General features: G+C 36.3%; 1 protein-coding gene across 2 annotated transcripts in view; it reads left to right on the top strand.

Annotated features, from left to right (window-relative positions):
- Positions 1–290: 290 nt before the first annotated feature.
- The window catches only part of ARPP21 (cAMP regulated phosphoprotein 21), a 229,534-nt gene continuing 212,211 nt past the window's right edge, over positions 291–17,613 (top strand). Inside the window, exon 1 of one of the 2 annotated variants that reach the window (XM_039336910.1) lies at positions 291–410. The gene's annotated coding sequence lies outside the window, so the exon portion shown is untranslated. The remainder of the gene's footprint in view (positions 411–17,613) is intronic. The other variant, XM_039336911.1, reaches the window with a different exon arrangement.

Here is a 17,613-nt window from a genome sequence, read left to right as displayed (position 1 = left end):
TTATATTAATAAAGCTGCAGGCTATTCTGATTGTTGTGCTTGGTAGAATAGAGCAGCCACATACTGTATATACATAATACATATTCATATTCATTTGGATATTTCATTGGGTAATATGAGATGAACAGCTGATTGTCAAAAGTTTACAACTGACAACAGGTGCTAGATCAACACAGCGCCTAGAATCTGGCAGTCTGATCCTGCTTCCACGGCCCGGGCCTTCCCTTTATATCAAAAAGGCATTTGTGACTTCATTGCAATGCCCCACCTCTTACATTTCTGCCCAGATTGCTGAAGGAAACATTGCCATTCATGCTACTTGCTAAGAGGCATTCAAGAGAGAAACAAGAAACTGTTTCAAGGAAGCCAGGAAGAGTTTGTGAGTGGGAGCATTGCTGTTTTCAAGGAAGGTAAAAGGATATGATTATTGACAGAGAACTAGAGACTGATATCAGACAAAGCTAATTTATGAAAAGGTTGAAGGAAAAAAAATGCAATGCCAGGATGTCAGTATGGATTGTTATTTGGTAGTTTGCTGAATTTGATCTATTCTTTGAAAAGCAGCATTGCTTTTTATGGCTTTGATCTCATTGTCTGTTAGACTGCCTTTTACACTGCACATTCAAAGGACTGTCTCCTTTTATGGAACAACATTTTTCCCCATTACAGTTATGACTTTATTGGAGCTTTAACAAACCCTTATTCATTACTTCAAGAAAATGTAAACTTTATTAAAAATTCAGATTGGCTGACTAATCTATATGGAGGAGGAATTCTTCTATATTTCTGTTAAACCTGTCCTTAAAAATGGTTTTCTTGAAGTTCTCAATCCATTGCAGTGGGCGCTTGAAAATTCAGAAATGACTTCATAAAATGAACTTTTAAAATAATATGAATGTGGGGAAAAATAAAACTAATAGATGTAGCCATCTAAATGCTAAATTTTCGCTACTGATCTTTTAAAACTGGTTTTGAGTCCCTATTAATTTAATCAAGACTGGAATTGAATTGTAGATGTTCTCTCTCTCTCTCTTTCTCCTCCTCCTCCTCCTCCTCCTCTCCCCTCCCTCTCTCCTTCCCTCCCTCCTCCTTCTTCTCTCCCTCTCTCCCTCCCTCCGAACCACCTCTCTCTCTCTCCCCCCTCCCCTCCTTCCCTCTCTCCTTCCTCCCTCCCCCTTCCTCTCTCCCCCTCTTCCTCCCTCCCAACCACCTCTCCCCCCCTCTCTCTCATGATACCATCTCATAAAGGCATGCACATATGCCCTAGGGAATTTAATTAGTACATATATTCTGAATTAGATGGTATATATGTGAACATGATTTATTTTGTTTTAACATTACTAAATATTTTAGATGCCTTGACATGTATGACAGAAAGTTTTTGGATTTATAAAAAAATGAAATGGGAAATGGAACTACTGTAGTGGGGGTGGAAATATTTGACTGACCTCTAGATGGCAGCATTGAGATACCTCCTGGATATTTAAAGGCCAGATGTGGTAGCACAAAGATGAAATGAAATGAAACTGGTTAATGTGTTGTGGGAAGAATCCAGAGAAAGAAATATTTGGGGAAATATTAAAAAGGCAGAATATATTTCCCCAAAGGATTTTAAAGGCAGAAACCAACCCCCCAAGTCTCTCTGTCCCAGACAGAAACCAGATTTGCAAAAATGTAGATGTGATAATCTTGTCAGAAGATTGGAATCAGGAAACTGGGATTAGGAAGAACGATCTCTAGAATCAACAATCTGTCACATCAAAAATCTAACAGTCATCAGCCACAGCCCCAGGGAAGCAGGATATGAACTTCGGGACCTAATATGATTAACCCACCACCATCAGAATACCAGAAAGGCACACTCAAAGGTCAAAGTTCATACCACAGGAACAACTCCAAACAAAAGCTCAAGAAGGTATAAAACCCATTCCCTATTACACGTGCTCTCTCTTTTCTTCCAGAGCCATCTTTCTGTCTAGCTCTCTTCTTCAATAAACTACAACCTTCTATCTAAAGCAGTCGCCATGTTGTTTATTCCCAGCTTGGACTGGACCCTGATGAAGACTTTTCCTTCAACAGTGTCAATTCCTAGGGAAATAATGGCATCAAAATATTATGTATTTAGCATTATTAGAGTGCTGTTTTGATAGTTGTCATAATGTGAAATTAAGCTATTTCTTAACTAGAGATTGCGGGTTATTAGAATAATAAAGAAACAAGTATGTCTGCTATGGTATTTTTAATGCCATTTCAGATGTGTATGTGCATTACTGAATAACTGTACTCTTCCTTTAAGAGAAGACATATTCTAACTTTGTCATGGCAAAGGTGAGTTTAACACTTTGCACTGAATTCTGGTGGCAAAGATAAGACAGATGTCAAGAAATTCTGTTCCAGCTTCTCAGGTTTTTCATTGAGAATGTCAACTGATTTATTTCAACCTCTCCCTGGGACCTTGAGATTTTGTTTCAATGGATTTTATTACTGATCTTCTGCATGTACAGGGTTTCATATTCATTTTTGTGATAGTGGATTTGTTTAACAAGATAGTTCATTTTATTCTTGCAAGAGCCTTCTATCAACTCAACTGTGCATTTTCTGTTGGCCATGTTTTAAAATATAGGGGCTTAATCAATCATATCATCTTGGATCACCAATCTCAGTTTATGTCCAGGTTTTGAAAGGGCCTCTCCTATCAGATATTCAGATTTATTTATTATTCTTGCATTATCCATTCTCTAATGAATCATCAGAGTAAGTGAATCAATTATTAGAACAGTTCTTGAAATGCTTTGTCTTTTATCTTAATTTGACTGAACAGTTGCCTCTTGCAGAAATTGTCTAAAACAATGTAATATATTCCTTCATTGGCATGCCTCAATTTCAATCTTCCATTGATTCTTGTAGCTCTAACTTTTGCTTAGCGTACTTCACATTTAGCAAAGGCTGTAAAGTCAGAGTATATTAAGATTTTTGAGAGGCACTTGGTATGGCTTTTTACTTGGTGTCTGCCCACCTGTCTGAAAAGATGGATTCAAAGTTTATTGCCAACTTCCTCCTAAGTAATGCACAAGTATTGTGAGGGGGGGGGAACATATGGGTCATATCCTCAGCCATAGAAATTGATTTGATGATTTGAAGCTACTGTCTAACAGGCCTATCTCCACCCCCCCCCCACACACACACACACAGTTTTCTCCTTCAGGGAATAAAATGAAGAATTCCATGTAAGCCACCATAAAATAAAATTTAGAAAAATCATCTCAGTTTGTAATTTGTGATTCACAAACACTTTATAGTAGTTTGTTGAAAATTTCCTACAATATCAGCAGTTGATTTATTATGGGATAAAAATGTTTTGATCTGCATATATTAAAATGCAAATTATGATTGTGTTTTGATTTCTAGATCCATTCTCACAAAAGCTGATCAGTTTAAAAAAAATTCTGAGAACCTCTTAATGGTTTTGCTATGAGGAAAAGCAAAGTTTCAGAATGGATGTGAGAAACTGAGAAAGTGAAATGTGATTTTAAGATTATTTTTTAATACAAGCTCATTTTGGACATTTAAAGAAAATAAGACAATGGTTTGGAAAAGACACACATACTACCCTTTTTATTATGTTATTTAACATTTCTGATGAAGATTTTTAGACACAATTCTAGCATTTAATATTCAGTGAATCAATTGCTTAAATCCAAAGCCAAAGAGCATATAAAAACAAAATCAATGTTACGGTACATATTTTATTGAATTTTAATGTCACAACTGTATGTTTTCATGACTAGCATTTATTTATCATTACATTCTGAGGAAATTGATCTTTTAGTCATATAATTTGTTGTATTGTATAGTATATTACATCCATAACTTGCCCTCTTATCATCATTTCAAAATTTCCTGAGTATTTAACTAGTAATTATTTGGCAGCTTTTCATAAGAAAAAGTAACTGCATTTCTAAACCAGCTACCTCCACATCTCCTTATTTATGTAAACACATTAGACTTTTAATATGACAATAAACAAAGAAAATGTTACTGCTGATTCTTTTGCTACAGCAGCTATTGATTAAATTCATAAGGATCCTTGATGCCATGTTTGGCTATGATGCAGTAAAATAGTTTTTGGGGGAATTTCTTTTAAAATAGTCAACATACAACATTCTGACATTTAATTTATTTATTTAATTAATTGTCCAATATTTTTATAAAATTTTATTAAAAATATAAAATATTTTTGTTTTGTAACCAAAATTAAATATAAAATTGAAATTTATTCAAATGTAGAAGCAATACAATAGCTGAAAGTCAGAAAATGGAGGCCTTCTCAATTCCTAATCGCCATTAAATTATTTCTTAAGGCAAATCCATCCAGCACTGTAAAATCTTTTTTATTGTAGATTTAATTGATTTCTATCTTTTCCCATTCTGAGTTATCAGACATATATGAAGTGGCCATGTACTCTACAATACAGAGGACAACATTATCTGAAACATTTCCTACCCAGAGCTATTTAAGTTTAGTTGAAGATAAACTATAGGATGGCAAAATGACTCAGCTGTTAGTATCTAGAAATTGAAAAGCCCAGGAAATTCATTACAAGTGGTCTTCATTTAGTGACCACTGATTCAGCAACCATTCAAACCTATGATTCCCTCTTGGTATCAATTTGCAACCTTTCCTGCTGGCTTCCCAGAAGCAAAGTTAGTGGTCAGCTACCAGGAAGTCAGAAATCATGTCACATGAGATCCTTGCTTAATAAACCATGCAATCCTAATTTATCAATGGCAGCCAGGACTGTTAGAAGTGCTGTTGATTGCTAAGCTGCATGGTCACATAGGATTTTTTGTTTTTTTACTTACAACCATGTTGCTTAACAATAGAGTTTCTGGTTCCAATAAGGACTATCTGTATTTGGTCATAATTCTTTCAATTATGGTATGTATATTTAGTAATTATTTTTATGTAAACATAAGTTTATGCCATTAGGCATTACACACATAAAAAAAGGAAAAAAATCTGTGTCTCTTTGGGGAGAATGAAGCATTTTCTGTTTTTGAGTGATGAATAAGTATGCATCCTCTCTGAAAGGACTAATCACTGGGTTCTGGACAAAATCAGGAGCATCCATGAGGATACCTGAGGCAGCATCAGATGTGAGAGAAAGATCAAGTAGAGGAAGTGTCATGGCAAGAAAAGACCATGCATGAGATGCACCACTGACAGATAGATGAAGTGGCAGACATTCAGAGGTCATAGAAAGACTGGACTAAAAGACAACAATAAGGCACTGATCATAGCAGTTTAAGAATAGGCAGTAAGCACCAGATGCTTAGAAGCAGAGGTCTATCACCCTAGACAATCCAAGGTGCAGACTATGCAGAGAGGTCTGAGAGACAGTCCAACACATAGTCACAGGATGTAAGATAGGCAAGCAGGAAAAGCATATGCTGAACAGCATAATGAAGTAGCCGACAGTATGTACAGAACATGCGCTAGAAGTCTAGACAGGAAATCCCTCAGAAGGTCATGGAGAATAAGAAGCTAAAGATTCTGTGGTACTTCCACTTCCATTTCCAGACAGTTAGGTAATGACCAATCAACCAGATATCACAATAGAAAACAAAGACCAGAAGACAGTGATAGTGATAAATATAGCAGTGTCAAATGATAGCAACATCATTTATGAATGTATGAAAAAACTGAAGAAGCACGAGGACATGAAGAAGGGAGTGGAGACAATGTGGAAAGTAAAGGCCAAAGTTTCTTAGTGGTGGTATCAACACTTGGGCCTATGACTCCTAAGCTGGCTTCAATAGATTCCAAAGAGAGTCCGGAAGAGTACAGGGCCAGGAACAGGTAAAATATTGCACAAAACTCTTGGAGACACCGGAGGCACCATTTTAACAGACTACAAGAGTTTCAAAAAGAAAGATAATTAACTTATTTATTTCCTTTTGCTGTTACCAGGAACAGTTCCTCCCTATTGATAACCCTTAATCATTTGAATTAATTCTTTTTTTATTGACTATAAAGATACATAAAGCAAAGGCTTAATTCGCTTTGAACTGGCTAAATTAAAATCACAGTTTAAAACTACATAAAAATATACTCTTGAAATATAAAGATATACTCTCATATATTTAAGAGTTCATAGCTATATGAAAAAATAATTACAATAAAAAGGCCCATGAGAAAGAACAAGTATTATTCAAACTCTTAGAGCTTTCTTCTATCCCCAGCTCTTCATGTGTGTGATCTTAGAATTAAGTTGGGTTGTATCATAGTGGATTTTAGGATTAGTCGGTCAATTCTATTTAGTTTTTCAGACCTCTGAAATGTTATTTCTTTTATCTGGGATATATTTTTGCAAGTTTCATTTTATATTTCCAAGCTTATTATATGCTTAGTCTTTGGAGTCCAGTACATATAATGATCACATAATTGCTGTAGTCAAGCTAATTCCAATATCGTTTGCAATTAAGGTTACCTACAGTGTAACATTATTTATCTAGACCCATGGGGGACATGAAAATGTGTTGGCATAGCAATATAGGGATGACTAGAATAAAATGATTCATAAATCATCTTATCAGAAAATATTTTGTTCAGCAAATAAAAGATTATGAATAGGAAAAATAAAACTATATGCATTCATAGAGAAAATAAAGGCCCGCACTCATATTGAATTGTGAATTTAGGTGGCTCTTGTGAAAATTTATGTAAACATAAGTGATATTGTTCAATCATTCCATTAACATCCAACTGTTTCCAATTGATGGATATAGTTGTCCGAGTATTATCTGTACATTACTGCATCTTTGACTTCATATAAGCTCATGCCTGTATCAACAGGGGCAGCATCTTTCCCACCTTTTTAAATTGCCTTTGATTTTTTTCCAAGCATATGGGTCATTTCCAATCATTTTTGCCTTCACTTTCCTAAATTATGTAAGAGGTCTTACAGTTGGTTAACAAATTCCACCAGGACTACAATTCAAAATCATCAATATTCTTTATACAATTTTGCTGACAATCCAACTTTCACAACTATAGGCTACAATTACAAAAATCACAATCTTGACAATATGTACAGTACTTTTCCCATCTCTACAGTTTAACATTTTGTCTAGCTCTATTATGGTGTTCTTCCCATGTAGCAAGTCTTTTATTCATGAAAATAAAATCTGAACTATTTCAATTCCTTCACCGCACTACTTACACATTTCCTGTTTGTCATCTGAAGATTTCTTTAATATTTGAGCAATATATAGATTTTGACCTTTCACTTTGAAGAACAAATTCTTAATACTAAACTGCAATGTCTGGCTGCAAATTGTAAAACTATGGCTGCTATTGAACTGTATCTGCCTTATTTTTCATGTACATAAATATACAAAAACACATACATAAATGAGAAGAACAGTAATAAACATTGTAAGGTTTTTTCATTATAACCAAATTGTAAAATTCCTCAGACTGTTCTAGCCAAATTAAACTTTCTAAGGCACGAAAAGTAGTTTCAGTCTTCAGATCTATGTATTACAGGTTTTGATTTTGCTTAGCGGCTCATCAAATGAGAAGAATATCTTGTTGCTGTTTCTCAGGCAAGTTAACATGCTGCCTGTGATCCAAAGTATTCCTTAAAGTAAATAAATAAAAGGATTAAAATTTTAATAAAATGACTGTAAAATTAATATATTATTTGTAGGCACTACACTGGAGTATTTGAGTGTTGTGAATTGTCAAGAATCTGACCCTGTGCCAGCATAACTTGCATTGACATAATTGCTAGAAGAGCTAACTCCATTCTGAGCTGCATTGGAAGAAGTGTTATAACAAAAATATGTGCAGTCCTATTCCACTCTGTTCCACACTGGTGAAATCACTTCTATTTTTGGCTGAGGGCATCAAATTTACAGGTTAGAATATTGACAGGTTAGAACAGTTGCAACAAAGATCCTACAAGAAATTCAGATGATAGAGGAAACTGAGATGTTCAATCTGATAAATGACTGGGGAGAGACATGATATTACTGTTCAGAAACATAAAGGAAATACTATTGGAAAGATATCAGGAACCATTTACCATTGTCACAAAACTTAGGAACAAAAATAATTTTGCAATTTGCAATGACTTAGATTTCAATAAATATAAAGAAAATCTTGCTGATGTAAGATCTGTACAATAGTGGAATATTCTACATATGGACATTGTGAGTTCTCCATCTTTGAAAGTTCTCAGGAAGAATCTGGACAGTCATCTCTTAAGGATGACTTAATTACATTTCCTATACATTGCAGACGGTTGAACGAGAGCAGTTTTACTCAACCTTATCAATTTTAAGATGTGTGGACTCTGAGAAATTCTGAAAGTTCACACAGTTTAAAGCTGTGAGGTTGAGAAACACTGGGCTAAAAAAACGTTGTGATACTTCATAGTTCTGTGGTTCTATATATCATTCTTTAAAGATGGTTTACTTTGATTTTTAATATTTACTATTACTATTGAAGTAATAAAATTATTCAAGTAATAGTATAATTATGATACTTTAGGGCAGTGGTTCTCAACCTTTGTAATGCCGTGACCCCATAATACAGTTCCCCATGTTGTGGTGACCCCCAAGTGGGTGTGGCCACCAATAAGAGGGAGTAGGACAGCTAGGGAAAAGGGAAGAAAATGGTGGACAGCATGGTTTGGCGACCCCCATGAAATGGTCATTCGACCCCAAATGGGGTCCCGACCCACAGGTTGAGAACCACTGCTTTAGGGTTTGTTAAGTGTATTTCTTTCATCTTTGTTATAAGCAAATAATAATAATGTGTATCACCACTGGCTATTACACACATTTATTAATATTATCTAAATGAACTAGAAACAGTATGAAGATAAAATTAAAGTAGAAGGAGATCTTAATTTAACTCCTGAGTCCACACCTTCTACTCTTTCTACATGATATAGACAGTTTTTGCAAATACATAGACAAATATGCTATGTGCCAAGTGCAAATAAAGCTACACTCTATGATACAACTTCATTAAAATGACATAAGAGAATCAAATGTTTTTTTCAACTGAACTGAGAGATTATCCACTTGAATATATTTCTCACAGTCTGATAAATATAATAGGCAGCATAGAGATTATATGCTAAATCCTCAGTCTGAGAATGATCACACAGGCAGAGTCTTTGTTCAATAGGAACTTGCTTATTATTTGTTTGTTTACTATTTATCCAATTGTATGCCAACCAGTCGTAAGAAAATTATATCAATAACTTGCATAGCTTTTTTATGCTCTAGTTTCAGTCTGACATATCAAAGCAAGAACCTAGCCATCTATAAGGTTTTTAGATATCCTAGTGTCAAGTTATATATCACCATATACTGTCTCCTTAGATTCCAAAACAATCATTGGTATTGGACATGAATATTTATTCAACAATTCATATAAAACATATTTTCAGCCTTACAACTTTACTGGATTAACAGACCTATTTATTTTAGCAAGATATTTGCAAATTCATCTGAGATAACCTTTGGTCCTCTAAAACAATCCCACTAAAGTTCTTTAATAAGTTGAACAACTTACATGGAAGGTTTATTAAGATTTTTTTTTGCAGGAATGCACCCTCTTCTCCAGCATTTCGAGGGTAATTTTTCTATCAAGCAATTATAATGGTAGTATTATTGTGCTTTCTTCTATTTGATAATACTTCATAATTGTCCTCATTGTCTTAGTTATTACTACTTTAATATGTTCTACATATGACTTCTAAGACAGGAATACCTGAACAATGTGTCTAATCACAATATTTAATTTGCTTATACTGTTCAAACGTGGCTTCCAAGCAATCCATTTAAACATTTTGAGCCATTTCTATCTAAAAAAAAATACTTTGGTTTTGGCAAAATAATCTAAATGTGTTAATTTTTTAGATATTCTTTTCAGATAAATTTTGTTATTGAAAGAAGAACATCAGTGTATAATAGTACTGATACTTTCTGAGAACTTAGAGATGGACCACCATCAAATATATATATAAAGATTAAACAATTACCGAAATCCAAAGGATGCAGAATTGTTTTAGCTTTTAATTTTGTTGTTACTTCTAAATGGAGTTTGAATAAACCTATACTTAGTCTGGTAAATATATCAGAATATAATTTCTGGATTAAATGCAGTATACAGCATGCATATCTGTATCAATATCTATTTTGTATATTATACCAGTAGAGCAACTGGAAGACTGAATATAGATTAATTAGATTATTAATAGTGCACAAATAGATTTTAGGATGGGTCAGACCAAGCTTGGCCATTGGCATCCTAAAATGTATTTGTAAACTATAAATAATCTATTCAGTCTCTAACCAGTCTTTCATTAATTTACTGGTGTTCTGACATTAACTTTAGCAGCAATATTCTGAAGCTGTTGTTATTTTAACCTGCCCAATTCTTGACAATTTTATAAGCAGGTACTCTCCGTGCTACCCTGTCAAACACAGCTTCTTTCAGTTATTGGATGTTCATCTTTGAATCACATTTGATGTTACTAAGCTAGCATTTTCTTTGCTTACCTTTCTTCTTATAATATTCTGAAAATTGATTGGTTAATCATTCTTTGAATTTTGTTTGTCACCTCTTTTATACATAAATATTGTTACATCCTAATTCTGGTCATTTGCTTACGTTCCTATTCCACTAACATAAGTAAATTTATTAGATAGCAAAAGTACATGTCAACTGGCATAGCTTTGTACACCTCTGCAGAGATTCTGTCTGGGGCCAATGAAGGAAGTGGCTTTAAAATCTTTTTTCCCACAGAAGCTGGTAACTCAGAATTTCATTGATTCCACAAAGAACCCTCACGGGTAATTCACTGAATTTTAAAAGTTGTTCTAAAGATCTTACTGATATATAGACCCCACACTTCTGAAAACTTTTTCATTTCAATCAGAGATCTGTAACTACCTATTCTATCTGCAACTAATTCCTGGAAATGGGTCCTTTTTCTTATCTCTTACAGTGAATATGGTTCCCTCCACTGTAATGCAGCTAATTTCCTTTTTATTTTTTTTTCATTGTTTTATATTCAGATTAACTTTTAATTAAGTCCTCTAATATTTCTTGGGATTTTATCCCTTGCTGAATACTTTCTTCTTTATTCTCTACATTAAAGAAAATGAAGTGCTATGATAATTGGAATGAGAATTAAATATAATATAATGTGTTAGCACTTCTGTTTGCAAAAACTGTACATGACTCTGCAGATTGATTCAGATTTGTTCGTGAACACTTAATAAATTAACAGAGTAAAAGTATCTTCTAGCTTTATTTTTCTTTAAAAAAATTACTATTTTGAGAGCACCAGGTGGGAAAATAGTTTAATAATAATTGCCCTGAGGGGCTGCAACAGCCTATTCTGAACAGCTAATTCAGGTCTTAAAAGTGCCCAAAGATGATAAGGACAAAGTCTGAAAATTTTCTCCATATCAGTTTTCAGTGCCTTCCAATAAATGTATATCTGTAGTTATGGAGATGGGAAGTGAGGGCGGGGGTGGAATAGGGGGAAATATATATATTAATACTGAAAAAAACCTTAAAAATGGAGCCTGGATTTAAACCATGTATCCCAGTGGTGGTGAACCTATGGCACGGGTGCCAGAGGTGGCACTCAGAGCCCTCTCTGTGGGCACACGCGCCGTTGCCCCAGTCCTAGACCTTCAGCCATGTACAAAAAAAAAGGTTCAATCAATCAGTCAATTTCAATTTTTCACGGGGGAAAAAAGGATCTTGCAAATTTGGAATTGATTGATTGAACTTTTTAGTCCCACCCCGTCTGCCGTTACCATCGGAGCCACGCCCATCCAATGGGCCACACCCAGCCAATGGGCCACACTCACCCGTTTTTGGGTTTTGGGTTGCAGTTTGGGCACTGGGGCTCTAAAAGGTTCGCCATCACAGATCTATACATTATTATAAGATAATCGGGATGCAAGAACATAATACCTTCAGTTCTATTGCTGTTAAAATAAAAAAGGCACACTTGGGCCTACCTTTAACTTCATAGATGGAGTCATATCCTAGTAAAACAAAATAAATTACATCCACCCAAACTTTCTATAAAATCTATCTGCTAGTTTATACTAATGTATAAAGTAAAAAGTTGAGGTTATAATGTTATTATCTTGTACTGTGCTAAAAGGAGTCAGTACCTTTTTCTTTCTTCCCTTGTATCTCATATTTTCTTTCGCCTTTTCTTTTTTCTTCCCTTAATTTTCTATTTTATTTTTATTTTATACATTAATAAAACAATAAAAGTTACAAAAGATCAAGAAGAAGAACATATTCCCTACCCCTAGAAAATGAGGTTAAAAGCTAAGATCAAGGCAATTCAGAGAATGTATAATCAGCTGGTGGAAAAACAGAAGGACATGAAGATTAAGGATAAGACTTGACTACTGAAAAAAATATACAAGGACTTTGCTCCATCTGAAGCCTTGGATACTATTTATCAAAGGCTCAAAGCACTGGCTCCAAAACTAAGGAGATATACTAAAGAAGCAGCAGTCAAGAAAATAGAAGATTTTTTGTTCTCCAAAGAACCATCCAAAATGTACTCCCAACTGCAGTGCAACAACACAGTAACAGCAGAACCACTAGCAGCAGAAACAGAACATACGGAAAGAACATATGAGAGAAAGAGAAGAAACATAACGCTAGTGCAAAGTGGTCACCATCAAATTAACAGACATCCAAAAACATGGTCAAAAACATGAAGAGCTGGATATCATCTGGCTCAGACAAGATCCACACCTACTGGCTAAAGAAACAGTAGTGCATTGATGCCTAATAGCACAGATGAATCTTTCTCTAGCAGCAGTATCCTATCCAGACTGGCTAACATAAGGAAGGGCAGTGCTAATCATGAAAGACCTCCACAAGGATACAATCAACTAATAACCTATATCCCCACAACATAGAAAGTTCCATCAAGCTACAAGATCATATGGTCCAGTACATGAGTACAGCTCAGAAGATGATTAAGTAAAGCACTAGAGGTTCAAAATACTGTATTACTTACTGATAGAGCAACTGCCCAAGAGTCAATGTCTAGACAGAGCAATTTTATGTACAGACTATATTGTTTACAGAAAGCCTATGACTCCTTGCCACCTACATGGATCTTGAGTAACTGGTGCTATATAAGACAACAGGACACTAAGAACCTTCTTCAATTAATCAATGGACCATGGAATATAACACTGGAAGTCAACTCCAGATAGCTTACATGAATGACCATCAAGTGGGGCATATACCAAAGTGATGCACTGTCTCCATTCCTGTTCTGTTTGACCCTCCACAAGCAAAAAGCACAAAGACTGACTATGGATACAACTTCAAGAGTGGAATTATCAGAAGCTACAGCCATTACATGTATGAAGTGAAATGTTAGTACCACTTTATAATGCCTTGGTAGGACCACACTTGGAATATTGCATCTAGTTTTGGTCCCCTCAATAAGATGTTGACTCAGTTTGAGGTAGAGAAGAGCAACAAAGATGATTAGAGAGCTGGAGGCTAAAGCATATGAAGAACTGTTACAGGGATTTGGTATGCCTAGTCTAATGAAAAGAAGGACCAGGAGTGATATGATAGCAGTGTACCAATATTTGAGGGGCTGCCACAAAGAAGAGAGGGTAAACCTATTTACTAAAGTACCAGAAGGCAGAACAAGAAGCAATCAGTGAAATTAATCAAAGAGAGAACCAATCTAGAACGAAGGAGAAATTTCCTCTGCAGTGAGAACAATTAACCACTGGAATGGCTTGCCTTCAGAAGTTGCAGGTTTTTAAGAAGAGATTTATCCATAATGGTATAGGGTGTTCTGCCTGTGCGGGGTTTGGACTGGAAGGCCTCCACTGTCCCGTCCAACTCTGTTTTTTGGGGGGGGGGGAGCAACATCAAACAGTATATCTTAAAAGTGGATGAGACTGACCCACTGATCTACCTGACACTTGTTTCATGTGGAATAATTAAATACAATACAAACCATTACTGTGCAAAAGTCATCTTGTTACAGAAAGAGAGAGAATACAACAGGTACAGGAAATGCATCACAGGAACAATAGAGATGAATCATAAAGTAGCAATGTGACAAAGGAAACAAATACAATAGAGATGAATGATAGAGCTGCATATAAAATAAACATAACACCCATAACATCTTCCTCTTTTCATGTTAACCAAACAACATTGTGAAATTTTGGATGAGAACTAGCAACAACACTTCCTACAGATTAAGTCTGTTGCATGGTTGTGAATGTCTGCCACTATGGGTGAAGACTGTCTCTCTTTGTACTAAGAGTTTCTTCGACCTTGCTGAAGTTGCTGGGCTCTTCTCACCATTTACTGGGATGTTCTGCGTTTGACTGCTGTCAGGTATACTAATTCACTCAGGACTATCATTAGCATTGGTCTATGGCATCAATGCTGTGCATTCCCTATTGTCAGTGGGTAAGTATGACCCAGTAATAGTGAGTCTGGCCTCTTCACTGGATATGGAGAGCCAGCCTGCGAGTCAGGCTGCTCAGCCACATGCAGATCCACACAATTGTGATGAAACAGGGTTCCATCAACATCCACTAGATAGGAACATGTTGTTCATTTTCCAGTGACTCACTCTCCAGGCAGCAGTTTCATATGGACTCATTTCTCAATAATCAATTCTGGCAAATCCCTGGCTGATTTGTCTTATCTTGCCTTGAATACTTGTCTCTTAAGCCATAACTTTTCTGGGACACCTGTATCACAAAGGGCTCAAGCAATATGTTTGCTGCTGGTAAAGAGGAATTTAGTCTCCTTGACACCAGTTTCTGTGCCGGACTACTGTCCATGTCCTCAGTTGGAGTATTTTTCCAATGTAGAATGGCCTTCCATGGGTCTTTACCATCACTTTGTGCATAAATTCTTAACAATCTTCACAGCTGATTCAGCTTTGCCATTAGCTTATGGGTGACATGGTGAGGAGATCACATGCTCAGACTCCCACTCAGCAGCAAATTTCCTAAATTGTACACTTGCAAACTGAGGGCCATTATCAGAGATCATTTTATCTGGTTGGCTATGATGTGCAAACTGAGACTTGCATCTCTTAATGGTAGTTTCAGCAGGCAAATCAGGAAGAAGTCAATTTCCCAAAAGTCTGAATAATGATCAACTAATATCAGGTACTCTTTTCCTGCATAGTTGAACAAATCTATACTAACGATCTGCCAAGGACATGAGGATATCTCATGTGACATCATGGTTTCTTTTTGTTGCAAATGTGCATATTTATTGCAAGTGGGACAATTGCTAACAAAGTCTTTGATTTCACCTTACATGTTAAGCCAGTAATGAGTATCCTGAACTTGTCTGTAGCATGCCTTACCCCCAATATGGCTTAAGTGTATGCGCAATAACATCTCATTTTGTATGCTGATCTCATCTCTGAAGAACCAATGTTCCTTCACAATTGGAGAAACTGCCTCCTTCTCATCTGGCCACCCACTCAGAATGATAGCCTTTAGTACCTGTAAAGCTGCATCTGTGCACTGCTTGAGCTGATTTAGCCGCTGATTTGTGACATTATGATAGTCTGCTTCATTGACTTCAGCAAAGAGGTTTGTTCCTGTTGCAACAAACAAACTGTATGATGCTCATGCTTTCCTCCAGGTGTCCCCTGATCTGATGTGGCCCTGTTCAGTGTATCACTGATATACATTTCATGTCCTGGTTTGTGCACCACCTTGAGGTTGTAATGCTCTGCAAATGCTTGGGAGCACACAAAAGGGGCTTCTTGAATATGGCTTTTAGTGGCTTGTGATCAGTTTCAGCTGTGATTGTATTCCGGCCACAAAGATAATGATGGAACTGCTGGCAGGCAAATACAATACTTAAACATTCCTTTTTGATTTGAGTGTAATTTAGCTCAGCAAATGAAAAAGTCCTGAACCCACATGCAACTGACTGAACCTCTTGCAATAGGCAACATCCTAGGCCATTTTTGTTTGAGTCACTTTGAACTGTAACAGACTTTGTGACATCATAGTATTTCAATGCTGGGGCAATGGTGACCAAGTGTTTTATCTCCTTTACTTCTTCATCAAGCTTGGAAAGCCAATGCCAAACCACATCTTTGTCCAGCAGATGTCTCAATGGCTGACACACCTCAGACAGGTGCAGCAGGAATTTTGCTAAGTATGTGCAAAACCAATAAATCTCTGCATTGATTTGGTATGTTGGCAGGTGGTGGCATGTTCACAATGGCTCTAATCTTATCTGGGTCAGCTTTTAAGCTTTGTGAGGACAGAATATGTCCATGGAAATGGACTTCTTGCACCTTGAACTGCAATTTCTTTGCATTGAGCCTCAGCATCACCTGCCTATAATGGTCTAATAGTGCTATTAGCTTCTCATCATGATCCTGCTCAGCTTCTTCATCTGTATCACCACAGCCAACTATGAGGATGTCATCAGTTATTGGCTCAATTCTACTGAGCCCACTCAAAAGTTCATGCTGCTTTCATTGATACACCTCTGGTGCTACAGAAACTCCAAAGGGTAGTTTGAGCTATCTCTTTCTACCCCAAGGGGTCCAGAATGTGGTCATGTAGCTACTCTTGTCATTCAATTTGCACTGTAAAAAGGCATCTCTGACATCAACAAGCATGAAAACCCATGCTTTGAGTAGTTTGTGCAAAACATCGTCAAGTGTTGGCATTAGATAATGTGTGCGCTTCAGGGCCATATTTAGAAATTTAGGATCAATGCAGATTCTTATCTTTTCATGTTTCCTAATAACAACCAGGTTGCTTATCCAATTGGTAGGCTCAGATACTGAAGTAATATGTCCTTCAGCTTCAAACTTGTCCAGTTGCACTTTGACGAGCAGCACATTGCATGAGGCACATTGTACTGGTGAAATGGGATCAAGTTCTAAGTGAACCTGTCCTGGAACAGATACTATGGAACCCTCAAACACTCATTGTAGACTTGGAGGATTTGCTGTTTTTTCAGTGGCCTTGCCAAGGATTTTGAGGGGTGAATCTCAGCATTGTGCAGTTTGGCTGAAATGGTAACCTACATCAAACCCAGATGCTCACATCCAGACAATAGTGGTTTCTGATCAGCTTCCACAATCTCACATTCAAGCTTGTGAATACCTCTACGTATGCTGCATTCTGTTTGGAAAAGTCCCAGTGATTCCATTAGTTCCCCTAAATATAATTTCAGTTTGGTGCAGCTAGGGTAAAGGGGTATCTCAGATGCCAGTTTCATTTTGTCCTTTAAACTCATGACATCACATATTGCACCTGAGCCCAGCTGGCAGGGTTGGATTATATTGTTTAACCTGAGATTTGCGAATTATTTTTTGCTCTTAGAATTTACAGCACCACTGCATTCCTTTATGTAAACCATATCAGTGGTAAGAAAGTATGCATCCTCAGGATCTGACATTTGCTCAGTTATGTGCAGCTTCCTCACTTTACTTGAGAGACACACTCCTGCAAAATAATTTGGTCTCCCATATGCCCTGCAGATTTCACCATATGCAGGACATTGCT

This window comes from Crotalus tigris, unplaced genomic scaffold (genome assembly GCF_016545835.1).
Source record: "Crotalus tigris isolate CLP2741 ecotype Arizona unplaced genomic scaffold, ASM1654583v1 scf7180000017666.379230911805:20528666, whole genome shotgun sequence".
Taxonomy (NCBI): domain Eukaryota; kingdom Metazoa; phylum Chordata; class Lepidosauria; order Squamata; family Viperidae; genus Crotalus; species Crotalus tigris.
The sequence above is the reverse complement of the archived record's forward strand: the minus strand, read 5'-3'. Positions and strand labels throughout refer to the sequence as shown.